The 19,138-nt window shown below is 46.3% G+C and overlaps 1 protein-coding gene across 1 annotated transcript in view; it reads left to right on the top strand.

The window, feature by feature from the left end:
* The first annotated feature begins 10,952 nt into the window (after positions 1–10,952).
* The window catches only part of LOC117506630 (mitogen-activated protein kinase kinase kinase 12-like), a 95,008-nt gene continuing 86,822 nt past the window's right edge, over positions 10,953–19,138 (top strand). The window contains exon 1 of the mRNA XM_034166157.1: positions 10,953–11,539. The gene's annotated coding sequence lies outside the window, so the exon portion shown is untranslated. The remainder of the gene's footprint in view (positions 11,540–19,138) is intronic.

The raw sequence follows: 19,138 nt of genomic DNA, 5'->3' as shown, positions 1-19,138 counted from the left end.
CTAAAACGTACTGACATGACCTCTCCCATTTGCCTTGTCTTCTTGTCTCCACTTGGAACCAAAAAACTGCACTTTTCTCAACTGCTTCTGTGATTACAGCTGAAAACAAAACAGTACACCATCTTTGCATGTGAAGTATTGCTATGTTTGTGTTATGCAATGGCTGTTGTGTGGGCCGCTGAAGAGGAGGTACTGCTGGCCCACCACCACCAGAGGGCACCCTGCCTGGAGTGCGGGCTCCAGGCACCAGGGGGCGCTGCCACCTCACAGGAGCAGCCGGGGTGACAGCTGTCACCTACGACAGCTGTTACCAATCATCTGATCCGCAGCGGTATATCTGCAAGACGTCATCTCCACTTCTTTGCTGAGATATCGCTCTACCAAGGAGGTAACATTCTCAGCTGACTGTGTTTCTGACAGGAATATCTGTTGCTTGTGTGTGTTGGACAGCGGATATTCTGTTTCTTTTTCTGACGAGAGGTGGAGGTGGTTTTCCCACCATACGTGTTGCTGGGTGCACACGCACCCACATCTAACTGTTTTTGTTCCTCGCCAGCAGTACCAGATCTGACAAGCGGAGGCAGTGGCCACCTGGGTGTTCGGGACTTGGCGGCTCCAGTATTCCCGGGGTTCGGTGGCGGAGGAAATCGTGTGGTTCCGGTTCTGCTTTGGACAGACGTCTCTTATCTTCGAGCCTGCCCACATGACACATTTTTTGTGAATTGACTACTTGCCTATAATTGTAATTCGCCGTGTTGGTTGTGCTTCTTCACAACAGTAAAGTGTTGTTATTTGACTTCCTTCATTGTCCGTTCATTTGCGCCCCTGTTGTGGGTCCGTGTTCCTACACTTTCACAACAGGATATCTCGGCCAACGTCATGGACCCCGAGGGGCGTCAACCGGCTGTTGAACGGCCAATGGAAGAACAGGGCGCACAGGCGTCTGCAGGAGGAATGATCGGTGAGTTGCAGCGAATCCTCACCGCCTTTACGGCTCGGTTGGATCTAATGACCGAGCAGAATGTCCTCCTTAACCGCAGGGTGGAGGCTCTCGCCGCTCAGGTGGAAGCGCGCCCTCAGGGCGCTGCTGCGGCTCTCCCTCCTGTCGATCCTGTGCGCAACGTTGACATTCCACAGGTCGTTCAACGACCCCTCCCACCTTCCCCTGAAGCATACATAAGCCCTCCAGAGCCGTACGGGGGTTGTGTGGAGACGTGCGCAGACTTTCTTATGCAGTGTTCGCTCGTCTTCGCACAACGTCCCGTCATGTACGCGACTCATGCTAGCAAGATAGCTTATGTTATAACTCTGCTTCGCGGTGAGGCACGCGCTTGGGCTACAGCGCTCTGGGAGCAAAATTCACGGCTCCTTCAGACATATGATGGGTTTGTGAGGGAGTTCAGAACAGTGTTCGATCACCCAAATAGAGGATAGACCGCTTCAGCCGTGCTGCTGTCAATGAGACAGGGGCGCCGGAGCGCAGCTGCTTATGCAGTCGACTTCCGCATTGCGGCGGCGAGGTCCGGCTGGAATAGCACTGCCCTCCGTGCCGCCTTCGTAAATGGACTGTCATTGGTTCTGAAGGAGCACCTGGTGGCTAAGGACGAACCGCGGGATTTAGACGGGCTTATTGATCTGGTTATACGATTAGACAATCAGTTAGAAGAACGCCGTCGGGAACGAGACGAAGGGCGTGGCCGGGCACGCGCCGTCCCTCTCCCTTCCGGTTCCAACCGAGCTCCGCCCTCCCCACGCTCCACGGCCTCTACGCTCCGTGTGGTTACACGGCTCCCCCTGCTGATGAAGCTATGGACACGAGCAGGGCCACATTTAGACCACCGGATAGACAGAGGAGGCTGGTCCGCGGAGCGTGCTTTGTTTGTGGCTCGATAGAGCATCAGGTGAGGGACTGCCCCGAGCGGTTAAAACACCAACGCCCGCCCCTAGAAACTGGGCTAGGGGTGGGCCAAGACATTCACCGTGGGACACACCCATATTGCCACACGACTCCCGGTTACAATCCTTTATGAGGATTTAACCCTTCAGGCCCCAGCACTGGTGGACACGGGCTCTGAAGGGAATTTGCTAGACAGCAAATGGGCCAGGGAGGCAGGGCTCCCTCTGGTGGCACTTACTTCACCTGTGCAAGTACGGGCACTAGATGGCTCCCTACTCCCTTTAATCACACATAAGACACCTCCAGTAACTCTGGTGGTGTCAGGGAACCACCGGGAGGAGATCGAGTTTTTTGTGACTCCTGCCACCTCCCGCGTGATTCTAGGGTTCCCCTGGATGTTAAAACACAATCCCCGGATCGATTGGCCGTCCGGGGTAGTGGTTCAGTGGAGCGAGACCTGCCATCGGGTATGTTTAGGTTCCTCAGTTCCTCCCGGTTCCCAGGCTAAGGAGGAGGTCAGAGTCCCGCCCAATTTCGGGACAGTGCCGGTGGAGTACCATGACCTTGTGGACGTGTTCAGCAAGGATCTGGCGCTCACCCTTCCCCCGCACTGCCCGTACGATTGTGCCATTGATTTGGTTCCAGGCGTTGAGTTCCCGTCCAGCAGGCTGTACAACCTCTCACGACCTGAGCGCGAATCAATGGAGACCTACATCCGGGACTCTCTAGTTGCCGGGTTGATCCGGAATTCCACCTCCCCGATGGGTGCAGGTTTCTTTTTTGTGGGGAAAAAGGATGGCGGACTACGTCCATGCATTGATTACAGGGGGCTGAATGAAATCACGGTTCGTAACCGATACCCATTGCCCTTGTTGGATTCAGTATTCACGCCCCTGCATGGAGCCCAAATGTTCACTAAGCTAGATCTTAGAAATGCGTATCACCTGGTTCGGATCCGGAAGGGAGACGAGGGAAGACGGCATTTAAACACCCCCTTAGGTCATTTTGAGTACCTGGTCATTTGCCGTTCGGTCTTACAAACGCCCCCGCGATGTTCCAAGCATTGGTTAATGATGTCTTGCTGGATTCCTGCACGATTCGTCTTCGTATATCTGGACGATATACTCATCTTTTCTCCGGATCCTGAGACTCATGTCCGGCATGTAAGTCAGGTCCTGCAGCGGTTGTTTTGGAGAACCGGCTGTTGTGAAGGGCGAGAAAGTGCGAGTTCCACCGCACTTCTTTGTCCTTCCTGGGATTTATCATCTCCCCTAACCTCCGTCGCTCCTGATCCGGCCAAGGTCGCGGCGGTGAGAGACTGGCCCCAACCCACCAGCCGTAGGAAGCTGCAACAGTTCCTCGGCTTTGCTAATTTCTACAGGAGGTTCATTAAGGGCTACAGTCAGGTAGTTAGCCCCCTGACAGCCCTGTCCTCACCAAAAGTCCCCTTCACCTGGTCGGATCGTTGCGATGCCGCGTTCAAGGAGTTGAAACGGCGCTTCTTGTCTGCACCCGTTCTGGTGCAGCCCGATCCTAGTCGCCAGTTAGTGGTTGAAGTGGACGCCTCGGACTCAGGGATAGGAGCTGTGCTTTCCCAGAGCGGGAAGACCAATAAGGTCCTTCACCCGTGTGCCTATTTTTCCCGCAGGTTGACCCCGGCCGAACGGAACTATGACGTCGGCAATCGAGAACTCCTTGCGGTGAAAGAGGCTCTTGAAGAGTGGAGACATCTGTTGGAGGGAACGTCCGTACCATTCACGGTTTTCACTGACCACCGGAACCTGGAGTATATCAGGACCGCCAAGCGGCTGAACCCCAGGCAAGCCCGCTGGTCACTGTTCTTCGGCCGTTTTGACTTCCGGATCACCTACCGTCCCGGGACCAAAAACCAGAGATCGGATGCCTTGTCCTGGGTACATGAAGATGAAGTCAAAGCGGAGTTGTCGGATCCACCGGACCCCATCATCCCGGAGTCCACTATCGTGGCCACCCTCACCTGGGACGTAGAGAGAACCGTCCGGGAGGCCCTGGCACGAAGCCCGGACCCCGGAACTGGGCCGAAGAACAGACTCTACGTCCCACCAGAGGCTAGGGCTGCAGTCCTGGACTTCTGTCACGGCTCCAAGCTCTCCTGTCATCCAGGGTGTGCGAAGAAACCGTGGCAGTTGTCCGGCAGCGCTTCTGGTGGGCGTCCCTAGAGGCCGACGTCCGGGATTATATCCAGGCCTGCACCACCTGCGCCAGGGGCAAGGCTGATCATCGCAGGGCTTCGGGACTGCTCCAGCCGCTACCCGTGCCTCATCGCCCCTGGTCCCACATCGGCCTGGATTTTGTCACGGGCCTCCCCACCGTCACCAGGGCAACACCACCATCCTCACGATAGTGGACCGATTCTCCAAGGCGGCCCACTTCGTGGCCCTCCCGAAGCTCCCGACTGCCCAGGAGACAGCGGACCTCCTGGTCCACCATGTCGTCCGGCTGCATGGGATTCCAACAGACATCGTCTCCGATCGCGGTCCCCAGTTCTCCTCGCAAGTCTGGAGGAGCTTCTGCCGGGAACTGGGGGCCACGGTAAGTCTCTCATCCGGGTATCATCCCCAGACCACGGGCAAGCAGAAGGGCCAATCAGGAGGTGAACAGGCCCTGTGTTGCGTGACGGCCGCGCACCCGGCGCCTGGAGTATACCCATTTGGCCTGGATCGAGGTATGCCCATACAGCCAGGGTGTCGTCAGCCACCGGCCTCTCCCCTTTTGAGGTGTGTCTGGGGTACCAGCCTCCTTTGTTTCGGTGGTTGAGGGAGAGGTCGGTGTGCCCTTGGTCCAGGCCCACCTGCGGAAGTGCTGTGGGTGTGGCGTGCGCCCGTTCTGCTTTGCTGAGGGCCCGGATGAGGACGAAAGCCCATGCCGACCGTCGGCGGACCCCGGCCCCTACGTATCGGCCAGGGTCAGGAAGTGTGGTTGTCAACAAAGGACATTCCCCTCCAAGTGGTCTCCCCTAAACTGCAGGATCAGTACATCGGTCCATTTTAAATCCTCAAGGTCATCAGTCCAGCCGCGGTGAGGCTTCAGCTTCCAGCCTCACATGCGGATCCATCCCGTTTTCCATGTGTCCCGGATTAAGCCACATCACACCTCACCCCTCTGTACTCCGGGTCCGGCACCACCTCCTGCCCGGCATCGATGGCGAGCCGGCTTGGACTGTGCGCCGGCTCTTGGATGTCCGAAGGATAGGCGGGGCTTCAGTATTTGGTTGGACTGGGAGGGGTACGGCCCCGAAGAACGCTCCTGTGGGAAGAGGAGCTTCATCCTGGACCCGGCCCTCCTGGCCGATTTCTACCGCCGCCACCCGGACAAGCTGGTCAGGCGCCAGGAGGCGCCCGTTGAGGGGGGGGTCCTGTTGTGTGGGCCGCTGAATGAGGAGGTACTGCTGGCCCACCACCACCAGAGGGCACCCTGCCTGGAGTGCGGGCTCCAGGCACAGCAGGGCGCTGCCACCTCACAGAAGCAGCCGGGGGTGACAGCTGTCACCTACGACAGCTGTTACACTATCTGATCCGCAGCGGTATATCTGCAAGACGTCATCTCCACTTCTTTGCGAGATACGCTCTACCAAGGAGGTAACATTCTCAGCTGACTGTGTTTCTGACAGGAATATCTGTTGCTTGTGTGTGTTGGACAGCGGATATTCTGTTTCTTTTTCCGACGAGAGGTGGAGGTGGTTTTCCACCATACGTGTTGGTACACGCACCCACATATAACTGTTTTTGTTCCTCGCCAGCAATACCAGATCCGACAAGGGAGGCAAGTGGCCACCTGGGTGTTCGGGACTTGGCGGCTCCAGTATTCCGGGGTTCGGTGGCGGAGGAAATCGTTGTGGTTCCGGTTCTGCTTTGGACGGACGTCTCTTATCTTCGAGCCTGCCCCGTGACACATTTTTTGTGAATTGACTACTTGCCTATAATTGTAATTAGCCGTGTGGTTGTTGCTTCTTCACAACAGTAAAGTTGTTGTTATTTGACTTCCTCATTGTCCGTTCATTGCGCCCTGTTGTGGGTCCGTGTTCCTACACTTTCACAACAATGGCAGGCTGTCCCCGGAAGTGGTCAAATCCCGCGATATCACGCAGGGGTTCAATCGAGACTGCGCTGCCCCATTAAGAACTTAGCACAATAGTAAGTCTTTTTGGCTGCTCCCTTGTTTGCACTCGGATCGCCACAGCAAATCTGAGTTGGATCTGCATTTTGAATTGGCACAAGTTTTACGCCGGATGCCCTTCCTGACGCAACTCAATATTACATTGAGAGATGTGGCAGGGGTGGGGTTTGACCCATGAACCTTCCAGAATCCCCATGGATAATTCCACTCTAATCTTCCCTAATTCCCCCAAAAACTCCAAATAACAATAGCAAACTATTTTTGTAGGTGTTTTTTAATTATAGCATTTATGAAATATGAGTTTATGTATATATTTTATTATGATGAAAGCCAATAAATTACGCCATAATCTGTTGAATCAATTTTCTTCCCTGAGAGCAATTATTGAGAAAATACTGAGAAACATGTTCCAAGGTCCTTCAAAATAATTTACTGTATTTTTCATCAGTTACTGTTCATAATTGGTAATGTCATTTTGTTGCAGCACTGTTTTTCTTATTTTAGTGAAGTTATGGTGTTGGGAAGGTGTCGTAACACGGACCCACCAACAGGGGGCGCAAATGAACGGACAATGGATAAGAAAAGGAGTAACAATTTAATGTTGTGAAGGCACACAACGGAATACAGACAGAAAAATACTGGATGCCAATTGTACACAAGAGGACTGTGGGCAGGCTCGAAGATAGGAGACCTCTGATGATCGAAGAGCCGGGGCCCACACCGCTTCCACCACCAACGGCCCTGAAGAACACCGGAGCCGCCAAGTCCTGAGTCCCCAGTGGTCTCTGTCCTCCGTTGTCAGGCCCTGGTACTGCTGGCAGGACAGAAACAGATGACGGTGAGTGCGAGGCCTCACACCCAGCAACCTTTACCACGATTCTCAGGGAGGGAAACCTCCACCTCCAGATACGTATCCACTCGTGCAGCTCCTGTTTGTCCCTCTTCTGGATGGAGTGAGAGACGAGAGACCGTCATCTTCTCACTATCCGCCAATCCAATCTCCAAGGCAGGCTTTACAGGTATACGGCTGCACACAGATCACAATTTGAAAAACACTGAATAACAACAGCAGAGAAGAATTACCTCTAGTGGTAGATGATTTCTCGGCGAGGAAGTGGAGTTGTAATCCGCTTCTTATGTGGTGGTTGATGAGAGACTGCTGGTGTGGTTGACAAGTGACAGCTGTCACTTCCAATGGCTCCGGCGCCCTCTCATGCTTGAAGCCCGCACTCCAAGCAGGGCGCCGACTGGTGGTGGTGGGCCAGCAGTACCTCCTCTTCAGCGGCCCACACAACATATGGTCTGCTATCTTAGTGTTTGGTGCAATGTCAAGGCGCTGGCATATCGCACCATACTTAGCAAGAGGAGCTCCTTAAAGCAGTGATTCACAATGGATTTAATCATTTTCTTGTTTTGAAAACTCACTCGCGTAGGTGATGCTATCATTAGCATGAAAACGTGCTATCATTACATAATGCAATGCTAACGGGCTAATGTGTGCATGAGCTGATGCCTGCATTGTGAATAACAGGATTTATAATGTGGTTAAAAAATGTACGTAGAGTTACAATTTTTCTTAGAAAAAACTTTACTGCACATCATCAGGTAATTTTACATGTTGCCTGAAAAATGACAATCTTACTCAAGCAGCAAACCCTGATGGCGTCAGATGAAGCCAGTGTGGAAGTGCAGTTCCTTGACTGTCCACTTCAAACTGGTTCCAAAACAAAGCACTTTCCCATAGGACTCCATGTTAAAATGTCCAACTTTATAACACAAACACCCTGGTACAAAAACAGTTTTGATTTCTATAGGTGGTTTCCTCCTTCGTGGCAACTGCACAGGGAGTGAATTTTTTTTTCGAACTTCTTAATTTAGGACATTTTAAGCCATAAAGTTTTGCAAATTTAGGAGCGTGGTCACTTTGAGCAACAGCGGCTCAGCTGAATGTCTCCGCATCCTGTCTTACTGTGGCTCAAAGTCCGCTCACTGTGGCTGATAGCGGAGGCTGCATTTGTTTGTTTGGAGTATTTTATTACAAACACTGGAATAATACAGCTTGTTGTGTGGCAAAATGTCGTAGTGGATCATCTAAGACGTCTCTGTTGCAACATTCGCGCTGAATGAAATTCTCATTGGATTTATTGTTGCATTAGCACTTTTAGTAGCCCTTGGTAGCTTAATTTATTACACCCACTAAATGCACCATTTCTAATAAAATAAGCGGCTCATAACTTTTAATGTCACCACCAAAGTAAACCATTAGGAGAACCACCGTGCAGTCCCCAAAAATATGATTTAATAAACACCCGAACCCTGGTGCTGGTTGGAACACTAAGAGAGGGGCGTGTTCAGGTGTCTTTCATCACACACAGAGGGCATGCATGCTCCACAGCTTTATATATATATATATATATATATATATATATATATATATATATATATATATATATATATATATATATATATATATATATATATATTAAGGAGTTCATACAACTGCTGGCAAACCCCCGAACATGACCCAGACGGGCTTCATATTGGCTGTCAGGTCTATCCTATGGGTGACATCACACAGGCTTTGTCCAGTATATATCTGTGAGCTAACCAACCCAGTCTCACGGCAGTACGTGGTGGCATTATGAAAAGTACAATAATCTATAGGTTTGTGACGGAGACACGAAAATGGGGTACTTTTCGTGACGGAAGGACAATTTCATTTCGTGATGGGGCATGAAATGTGGGGTGATGGGGGTCTGGGGAGTTTTGGTTAGGATTAGGGGAGGGTAGACACTTATGCTATGGGTATGGTCGGGAGAGGAAGGGGAAGATTATAAATAGCAAAAAAAAAACAACACAGTTTCATGAAAATCGGGTGCTTTTCGTGGGGGAGGCACGAAAAAACATGAGACTGGGCTGGGTGGATGTAACTGTACATATCCTGCTCACGCTACCTATCTGTGTCCTTGGACAAGACACTTACCTACATTGTCCCAGTCCACCCAGCTGTAAATGGGTAGTGGTCTCAACTATAGGGAAGTAACCTGCGTTTAACTGATGTCCCATCCAGGGCAAGTTGTAGACTCGCATCCCCTTAATGCTGCAGAGTCTGGAGATAAGCACCAGCACCAATGCAGCACCAATGAGCTGACCCTGAGCACCAGTGGTCCTCGGGGTTGATATAGGATTTACTTCTTCTAACTATGTGTAGTGCTTGAGTTTTTGCCAAACTAACTAATCAACAGATAATAGACACATAGATTTGGGCCTGAGAGAATTACGTTACAGATGAACCACAGAGTTGGGATATATTTCCTTTAGAAATGCAATATAAAATACAAGAGATAATAACTTAAAGAAAAATGTAATTTCTTGTGTTATGTTTTAGTGACATTAAATTTGGGGTTCCACAGGGGTCCATCTTAGGCTTTTCTCCCTTTATATAGCACCCCTTGGGCACATATTGCGGCGTTTTGGGATTACCTTTCACTGCTATGCTGATGATACTCAGTTATACTTGCCGATAACTGCTGGTAATCTCATTCATATAAAATCCTTAGAAGATTGCCTTGCATCAGTGAGAAGTTGGATGTCTAGAAACTTCCTACTTTTAAATTCTAATAACACTGAAATGATGGTTCTTGGTCCAGTGAGACATCGGCATCAATTTGACCAGTTAACGCTTAGCCTAGGCTGGTGTGTCATACATCACACTGACAAAGTGAGGAACCTTAGAGTAATTTTTGATCCGACATTGTCCTTTGACCTCCACATTAGAAATATTATAAGGACTGCTTTCTTCCACCTGCGAAATATAGTAAAGACTCGTCCCATCCTGTCTATGGCTGATGCTGAGACCCTGATCCATGCATTTATCTCTTCTAGATTGGACTACTGCAACGTTCTATTTTCTGGCTTACCACAGTCTAGCATTAGGGCTCTCCAATTGGTTCAAAATGCTGCTGCCAGACTTTTGATACGAAGCAGAAAGGTCGACCACATTACACCCATTTTGGCATCCCTTCACTGGCTTCCTGTCCCAGTGAGATCAGATTTGAAGGTTCTGCTACTAGTCTATAAATCTGTTCACGGACTGGCACCTCCCTACCTAGTTGACCTAATTAAACCTTACGTACCGGCCCGGGCTTTGCGTTCGCAGGGTGCAGGACTACTTTGTGTCCCTAGGGTGAATAAGAAATCTGTGGGTCACAGAGCTTTCTCTTATCGTGCCCCTGTTCTGTGGAATGATCTCCCTGCGTCAATTAAACAGTCAGATTCTGTGGAGATTTTCAAGTCCAGACTTAAGACGCACTTATTTTTCCTTTCGTATGGCTAGCATACTGGTATAGTTTTGTTTTATGATTTTTACTCTTTTAATTAATTTTATTAGGAAACGGAGCGTGCCGCGGCCTCAACTTTATCTAAATTCTGGGTCTTTTAGTGAAGCTTAGGGCTAGTGGCCGGCGATCACCTTAGTATTTCTTCTGTTTTCTTGTTGTTTAATGCTGGCAAATTATACTGCATTTTTTGTCTTTCTGATGCCTGATTCTGTTTTTTCTCTCTGTTTAAGGTGCAGCTCCATCCAGAGATGAGAGTTGTATTTGTGCTTGAGACCCTCCTGTCCTGTGCACCAGCAGCATTTCCTGTATATTGGTTTTGTGAATTGTTCTGTAATTTATGTCTGTAGCATGGCCCAAGCAGAGGGTCACCCCTTTGAGTCTGGTCTGCTTGAGGTTTCTTCCTCAGAGGGAGTTTTTTCCTTACCACTGTTACTCTGGGGGTTGGTAAGGTTAGACCTTACCTGTGTGAAGCGCCTTGAGGCAACTCTGTTGTGATTTGGCGCTATATAAATGAAATGAAATTAAATTGAAATTGGTGTCCTGTCGGTGGCAGACGGGCTGCGCGCAGATTACAGATACGCAGGGCGTTAATAGAGTTTGAAGGGATTTACACACGCTGTCCAGTCCAATGCTGCGCGTTTTGGGGATGACATCATTTGGATCGCCTCACATACCGGCTGATCTCCTCCCTCCTCCATCAAAGCCTTCACCTGCGCCTGTTTGACCGGACCGAAACGCTCGCACTCATGTCCTTTCTGATAGGAGCGCGCCAGCTCTGTCTTTCCATCGCGTCTCCATCAGCTCCACGCCCCTCTCCTCCTCCTCCTCGTCCTCTCCTCCTCCTCTTTCTCTCCTGTTTACCGTAGGTAAGATTTGGCCTATAAATTCGTAGAGTCCGCAGATCGCAGAGGAGAATGGGGAAAGAGGAGGTGTAGGAGCAGAGAAGACAAGCCAAATAGACGCGTAAATACGCGCAGGGGGAACGCGGCTGTTTACGCGAGGAGAGGATCAGAGAAGGAGGAGGAGGAGGTGAGGAGGAGGGGAAGGGGGGCGTGAATAAAACCCAGAATAGCGGAAAACTGGTTGTTTTTCCCTCAACTGCAGTGGATGAATTTGGCAGCGATGGACGCCAGCTCTCAGCGCTGAGGTAGGAAACACGTTCAACGCTGCGGTATTTAGGTGTTCGTCTGCAACTTTGGTGCGTTGTCGGTGACGCTTCGTTGATGCATCAGACCTGGAGGAGCGCGGAGATGCGCTAAAGGAAAACGCTCTTCCGATGCGCACTGGCCTGCACCAAATGCCTCCTCCTGCAGCTCCTGCAATCACATACCTGCAGCTGCTGCGGCTGATTCCTCGAAATAAAGTGAGCGAGGAGCGGAGCAATGAGGAGATCAGAGTTGTTCCAAGAGGTTGCAGACACCAGCTGTGTCTCAGCGGCGCAAACAGACTCCTGAATGAGGAGCATTTGTTCTGATCCTTGTGTGGGTCGTCACGTCTGTTATGTTGGTTTGGATTTGACAGCCACATCACTCTCAGTCAAAACACAGCTGAGTCAAAACTCGATCCCATTACCGGGGAAGTAATCAACTACTGTGATCATCGATTAATCGTTCGTTACCTCTGAAAACCAAAGTTTGAGTGGCATTTTCTTAAATGCACTTAAGAGAACTCAGTCCAGTTAAATTATATTGTACTGATATACTTCGAGTTGGGGCTGTAGGCATTGTGTGTGGGGGGGGTAAATGTGTCCACAAACATCATTTCTGATGTATATGAGAACTGACACATTCTGATCATGTGCCACTGATGTGCATATTTAAGTCATGTTTCATTTGTGTGTGTGTGTGTGTGTGTGTGTGTGTGTGTGTGTGTGTGTGTGTGTGTGTGTGTGTGTGTGTGTGTGTGTGTGTGTGTGTGTGTGTGTGTGTGTGTGTGTGTGTTTGGCTGGAAATCTTGTGCAAAATCTGACTTGAGTTCATCCAATAATTCATTTTTTGAGTGAGTATTTGCTCATTTTCTTAATGTAAATGTAAATGGGTTTTGAACTCTTGTGAGGACCAAAGCATCGTTTAAAGGCTTTTTTGGGGGGCGGGGGGTCTTCTATTAATTTCTTAACCATTTATTAATTCATTTTTTTTAAATACCACTTATTCCGATTAAGGGCAGGAGCCTATCCCGTTGGATGAGAGGCGGGGCACACCCTGGACAGGATGCCAGTCTGTTGCAGGGCCCAGTAAACTAATTAAAGTAATTGGCACATAAATTGACAACTGTTAGATACAGTCTAAAAAAATTAAATGCTACGCTTACTTTGTCTCGATATGTCAACCATTTGTTCAAATGGGAAAGCAAATTGTGAATGCTTGGAAAAGTTTTGTCAGTTAACCAGCAAAATGAGAAAGTGTCACTATATTCTAAGTCTAATATGTCATTCACAGATGTCTTATTTGTTTTGTTTGATTTGTCAAAAATCCAAATGGTGACATAGATAGCAAATTCTCTAATTTGAAAAGCAGACAGTTTTGCACTTTTCTGCTTCATAAATGAATATAGTACCAAAGCACTTCTGAGTAGTAGTTTCCTGTTGACTGACAAATTGAATAATCAAACTGTTCAACTGCACTACAGCATTCTAAACAAACAAAAAAAAAATTAAATGTTGTATTTACTGAATCCATTTATGTCAACCAGTTTCACAAAACTTTATATACAATTAACTGCATATTATGTTTCCAGTTTAAATAACCAAGATTTGTGGGACTGATTGTCACAACTCAATAAAACAATTCTTTTTTCTTCTTCTTTTTTTTACAGTGTGTTAATGCCAGTGTATAGTTGTTTGATTGTTCAATTTGTCATTCAAAAGGAAAATTACTACACTGTAACAAACATCCATTTTAATTTACATTAGCCTACTGGTAGAGCTGCCAGTATAGTTGCCAGTGCACTGCGGACTGCACAGTGCACTGTCTCATTCTCCTTGTACAGCTGGAGCTGCATTAGAAAAACCAAATGAACCTGAGGACCCCAAACTGAAACTCTTGTGTACTGTAAATATTTGACCAGTGGTTACTAAAAAAAATTGTGGCAACAAAGTGACACTTAATATAATTGAATAGATTTTAAGTTCTGCAGTTTTGATTAAAATAATAGAATACATTCATTAAACTTAAACCAAAAAAAAAAAAAGCACACAATAAAAGCAACAGCTGAAATGTATTGGATTTAGTAATAGCACACCAAATGATGAGTTATATCAGTAAAATTTACTTAGTAAATTTCACAAGGCAAGCATCTGGTGTAGAATTTACAATGGACGCCCTTCCTGACACAACCCCACATTATATGGAGAAATGTGACAGAGGTGGGGCTTAAACCCCACCTTGTGCACCGAAACCAAGCACACTAACCACTTGGCCACCACATTGCTCCTTAATTCAGTACATTTACACGAGCCAATATCCTGAACAAATCTATTCAGTACTTTAACCTTTCCCATAATCCCCCTGCGCTTCCCAGAATGCACCTTGGCGCCAGCAGACTTCTGGTGTCTCACAACACATGTAAACAATGGCTAGCGAGAATGTGGATGCGTTGATCCAGCAAGTTCACAGACTATTATGACGATGATACATTCTTCCAAATTGAGAGGGTTATCTAGAGGAGGTGTAGCACCTGTGATGGACTTCTGCCATGCCCTGATGTTGTCTTGTTGTCCATACTTCATGAGGTTCATTTACATTGTGCCCTGAAGTGGAACTCTGCTGAGACTGACCTCTCGCGTGAGTCATGGACCGCGAGATGGTGCAAGATTCACAAGTGCAAAACAGTGAATGTAAACTGCAGTTTACCTACGTTTGGTCAGGATATTGGGTATGGCAAGAAAGTGACATTCAGTATTATTAAATAGCTTTAAAGTCATGTGATACCAATTAAAACTTAAAATGAAACAATTACTTTAGGTACAGATAAATAGCAGGGGTGGTGGTCAAGTGGTTAATGTGCTTGGTTTCAGTTCAGAAGGTTCCGGGTTCAAATCCCACCCCTGCCACATTTCTCCATGTAATGTGGAGTTGCGTCAGGAAGGGCATAAAACCGTGTAAAACCTGTGCCAATTCAACATGCAGATCCACCTTGGATTTGCTGTGGTGACCCCAAATGCAAACAAGGGAGCAGTCGAAGGGACTTACTTACTTTAGGTACAGATAAATACAAACAGTGTAAATAATATACTGTAGAACTAGAAGCACTCAGAGAGCGCAAACCTCCGCCAAGGCCATAGGGTCACTGACGTCACATGGAATACCCTTTGGCAAAGAGACTTACTCCACATTGTTTCACGCAATTTTTTGGACAGTTAACTCGCCTGGCATAAATGTTTTATTATTGCTGTTAACAGCTCTCCCTGCATCCCACAGTCAAGTTTATGTCTCTTTTTTTTCATAACAACCTGTACTTTCAAAATATATATGCTATAGTTGTGTTTTATAAGTGTAATAAAGGTTTACAATCAGAAATAAGAAAGGAAAAAGTAAAGCGGGAAAAAAAATTTCCACACACATTTATTCAAAATACACAGCAAACTATAATAAACAATGGTTTTGACACTTTATAGAGGTAATTTGGGCTCTTGTGTGAAAGACTGTACAACAAAAAGGTTCAAACAATAAACACAAATGCACATTTTGAACAATATATACCAAATGGTCTATGCGTTTTGTTTGTCTTCATCTCAAAGCAATTTCTGTCTGCTATTACACAAAGGTCACATCACAAACTTCTATGAAGTGGACTGTGTGTTTGTTCTCATTCCTGCTCTGACAGCAACATTCACACCTTCGAGGCTCATTCAGTTTGAGGAGCGGCCCCTCCCCTCACTCCATTGATATAGTAAAACAGTGCTTTACGCCGGAGCAAGAGAGCTTGCCACAGGCTTATCCAGTAACATGCACAGGAAAACAAGTTGAACAATCCTGATACTCACACACTGTTTGAGCATGTGAGATTGTATGAGAGGCTCTCCATCAGCTCACTTTCACTTTCGCTGTGCGTAATGGCGCAGGACGCATTGGAGCAGCCAGGGGGCTATTCAAACGGGCCAACTAGTAACACATCACTCCTAAAAACAATCTTTGGTGTGTCACGTGAGGTGAATCTGCCCTACGATTGGATTTTGGAAAACCATGTGACGGTGAACCAATTCCGATTGGACACTCACATTGCTCATGTCACCACACAGCTTCTATGAGGAGTACAAAGATGGTAGAAGGTGGCTCGAAAGTTCGCGGAGTTAGCTTTTCAGCAAAAAAAAGTATGTTTCTCTCTCATATCATTAAAAAGTTATTTATAATTTAGTAAAGCTTGGTCTTAGCCGTCATATATGACGGCGTTGGGCCCAGAGGGTTTTAAACCCTTAGATCTCAGCAAATGTATTTATAAAGAGGAAACTGCATGAACTACACAAGTTTTTTTTTATTTTTCTAATAATGTAACAATTAAACATTGTAACAATTCAATGAGGAGAAACAAATGCTAAATTATTGTTGTGTCATAACTTAATTTTTGTTCAGCCTTTGTGACCCATCCTCATGAAGTTAGATGCAAAAATGTTGAAATTGGCCCTATCCTGCAATCAATCAATCAATCAATTTTTTTATATAGCGCCAAATCACAACAAACAGTTGCCCCAAGGCGCTTTATATTGTAAGGCAAGGCCATACAATAATTATGTAAAACCCCAACGGTCAAAACGACCCCCTGTGAGCAAGCACTTGGGAAGGAAAAACTCCCTTTTAACAGGAAGAAACCTCCAGCAGAACCAGGCTCAGGGAGGGCAGTCTTCTGCTGGGACTGGTTGGGGCTGAGGGAGAGAACCAGGAAAAAGACATGCTGTGGAGGGGAGCAGAGATCGATCACTAATGATTAAATGCAGAGTGGTGCATACAGAGCAAAAAGAGAAAGAAACAGTGCATCATGGGAACCCCCCCAGCAGTCTACGTCTATAGCAGCATAACTAAGGGATGGTTCAGGGTCACCTGATCCAGCCCTAACTATAAGCTTAGCAAAAAGGAAAGTTTTAAGCCTAATCTTAAAAGTAGAGAGGGTGTCTGTCTCCCTGATCTGAATTGGGAGCTGGTTCCACAGGAGAGGAGCCTGAAAGCTGAAGGCTCTGCCTCCCATTCTACTCTTACAAACCCTAGGAACTACAAGTAAGCCTGCAGTCTGAGAGCGAAGCGCTCTATTGGGGTGATATGGTACTACAAGGTCCCTAAGATAAGATGGGACCTGATTATTCAGAACCTTATAAGTAAGAAGAAGAATTTTAAATTCTATTCTAGAATTAACAGGAAGCCAATGAAGAGAGGCCAATATGGGTGAGATATGCTCTCTCCTTCTAGTCCCCGTCAGTACTTCTAGCTGCAGCATTTTGAATTAACTGAAGGCTTTTTAGGGAACTTTTAGGACAACCTGATAATAATGAATTACAATAGTCCAGCCTAGAGGAAATAAATGCAGAATTAGTTTTTCAGCATCACTCTGAGACAAGACCTTTCTGATTTTAGAGATATGCGTAAATGCAAAAAGCAGTCCTACATATTGTTTAATACGCGCTTTGAATGACATATCCTGATCAAAAATGACTCCAAGATTTCTCACAGTATTACTAGAGGTCAGGGTAATGCCATCCAGAGTAAGGATCTGGTTAGACACCATGTTTCTAAGATTTGTGGGGCCAAGTACAATAACTTCAGTTTTATCTGAGTTAAAAGCAGGAAATTAGAGGTCATCCATGTCTTTATGTCTGTAAGACAATCCTGCAGTTTAGCTAATTGGTTGTGTGTCCTCTGGCTTCATGGCTAGATAAAGCTGGGTATCATCTGCGTAACAATGAAAATTTAAGCAATACCGTCTAATAATACTGCCTAAGGGAAGCATGTATAAAGTGAATAAAATTGGTCCTAGCACAGAACCTTGTGGAACTCCATAATTAACTTTAGTCTGTGAAGAAGATTCCCCATTTACATGAACAAATTGTAATCTATTAGACAAATATGATTCAAACCACCGCAGCGCAGTGCCTTTAATACCTATGGCATGCTCTAATCTCTGTAATAAAATTTTATGGTCAGCAGTATCAAAAGCAGCACTGAGGTCTAACAGAACAAGCACAGAGATGAGTTCCACTGTCCGAGGCCATAAGAAGATCATTTGTAACCTTCACTAATGCTGTTTCTGTACTATGATGAATTCTAAAACCTGACTGAAACTCTTCAAATAGACCATTCCTCTGCAGATGATCAGTTAGCTGTTTTACAACTACCCTTTCAAGAATTTTTGAGAGAAAAGGAAGGTTGGAGATTGGCCTATAATTAGCTAAGATAGCTGGGTCAAGTGATGGCTTTTTTAAGTAATGGTTTAATTACTGCCACCTTAAAAGCCTGTGGTACATAGCCAACTAACAAAGATAGATTGATCATATTTAAGATCGAAGCATTAAATAATGGTAGGGCTTCCTTGAGCAGCCTGGTAGGAATGGGGTCTAATAAACATGTTGATGGTTTGGATGAAGTAACTAATGAAAATAACTCAGACAGACCAATCGGAGAGAAAAGAGTCTAACCAAATACCGGCATCACTGAAAGCAGCCAAAGATAACGATACGTCTTTGGGATGGTTATGAGTAATTTTTTCTCTAATAGTTAAAATTTTGTTAGCAAAGAAAGTCATGAAGTCATTACTAGTTAAAGTTAATGGAATACTCAGCTCAATAGAGCTCTGACTCTTTGTCAGCCTGGCTACAGTGCTGAAAAGAAACTGGGGTTGTTCTTATTTTCTTCAATTAGTGATGAGTAGAAAGATGTCCTAGCTTTACGGAGGGCTTTTTTATAGAGCAACAGACTCTTTTTCCAGGCTAAGTGAAGATCTTCTAAATTAGTGAGACGCCATTTCCTCTCCAACTTACGGGTTATCTGCTTTAAGCTACGAGTTTGTGAGTTTATACCACGGAGTCAGACACTTCTGATTTAAAGCTCTCTTTTTCAGAGGAGCTACAGCATCCAAAGTTGTCTTCAATGAGGATGTAAAACTATTGACGAGATACTCTATCTCCCTTACAGAGTTTAGGTAGCTACTCTGCACTGTGTTGGTATATGGCATTAGAGAACATAAAGAAGGAATCATATCCTTAAACCTAGTTACAGCGCTTTCTGAAAGACTTCTAGTGTAATGAAACTTATTCCCTACTGCTGGGTAGTCCATCAGAGTAAATGTAAATGTTATAGAAATGATCAGACAGAAGGGAGTTTTCAGGGAATACTGTTAAGTCTTCTATTTCCATACCATAAGTCAGAACAAGATCTAAGATATGATTAAAGTGGTGGGTGGACTCATTTACTTTTTGAGCAAAGCCAATAGAGTCTAATAATAGATTAAATGCAGTGTTGAGGCTGTCATTCTCAGCATCTGTGTGGATGTTAAATCGCCCACTATAATTATCTTATCTGAGCTAAGCACTAAGTCAGACAAAAGGTCTGAAAATTCACAGAGAAACTCACAGTAACAACCAGGTGGACGATAGATAATAACAAATAAAACTGTTTTTTGGGACTTCCAATTTGGATGGACAAGACTAAGAGACAAGCTTTCAAATGAATTAAAGCTCTGTCTGGGTTTTTGATTAATTAATAAGCTGGAATGGAAGATTGCTGCTAATCCTCTGCCCCGGCCCGTGCTACGAGCATTCTGA

This window comes from Thalassophryne amazonica, chromosome 3 (genome assembly GCF_902500255.1).
Source record: "Thalassophryne amazonica chromosome 3, fThaAma1.1, whole genome shotgun sequence".
Lineage (NCBI taxonomy): Eukaryota > Metazoa > Chordata > Actinopteri > Batrachoidiformes > Batrachoididae > Thalassophryne > Thalassophryne amazonica.
The sequence above is the reverse complement of the archived record's forward strand: the minus strand, read 5'-3'. Positions and strand labels throughout refer to the sequence as shown.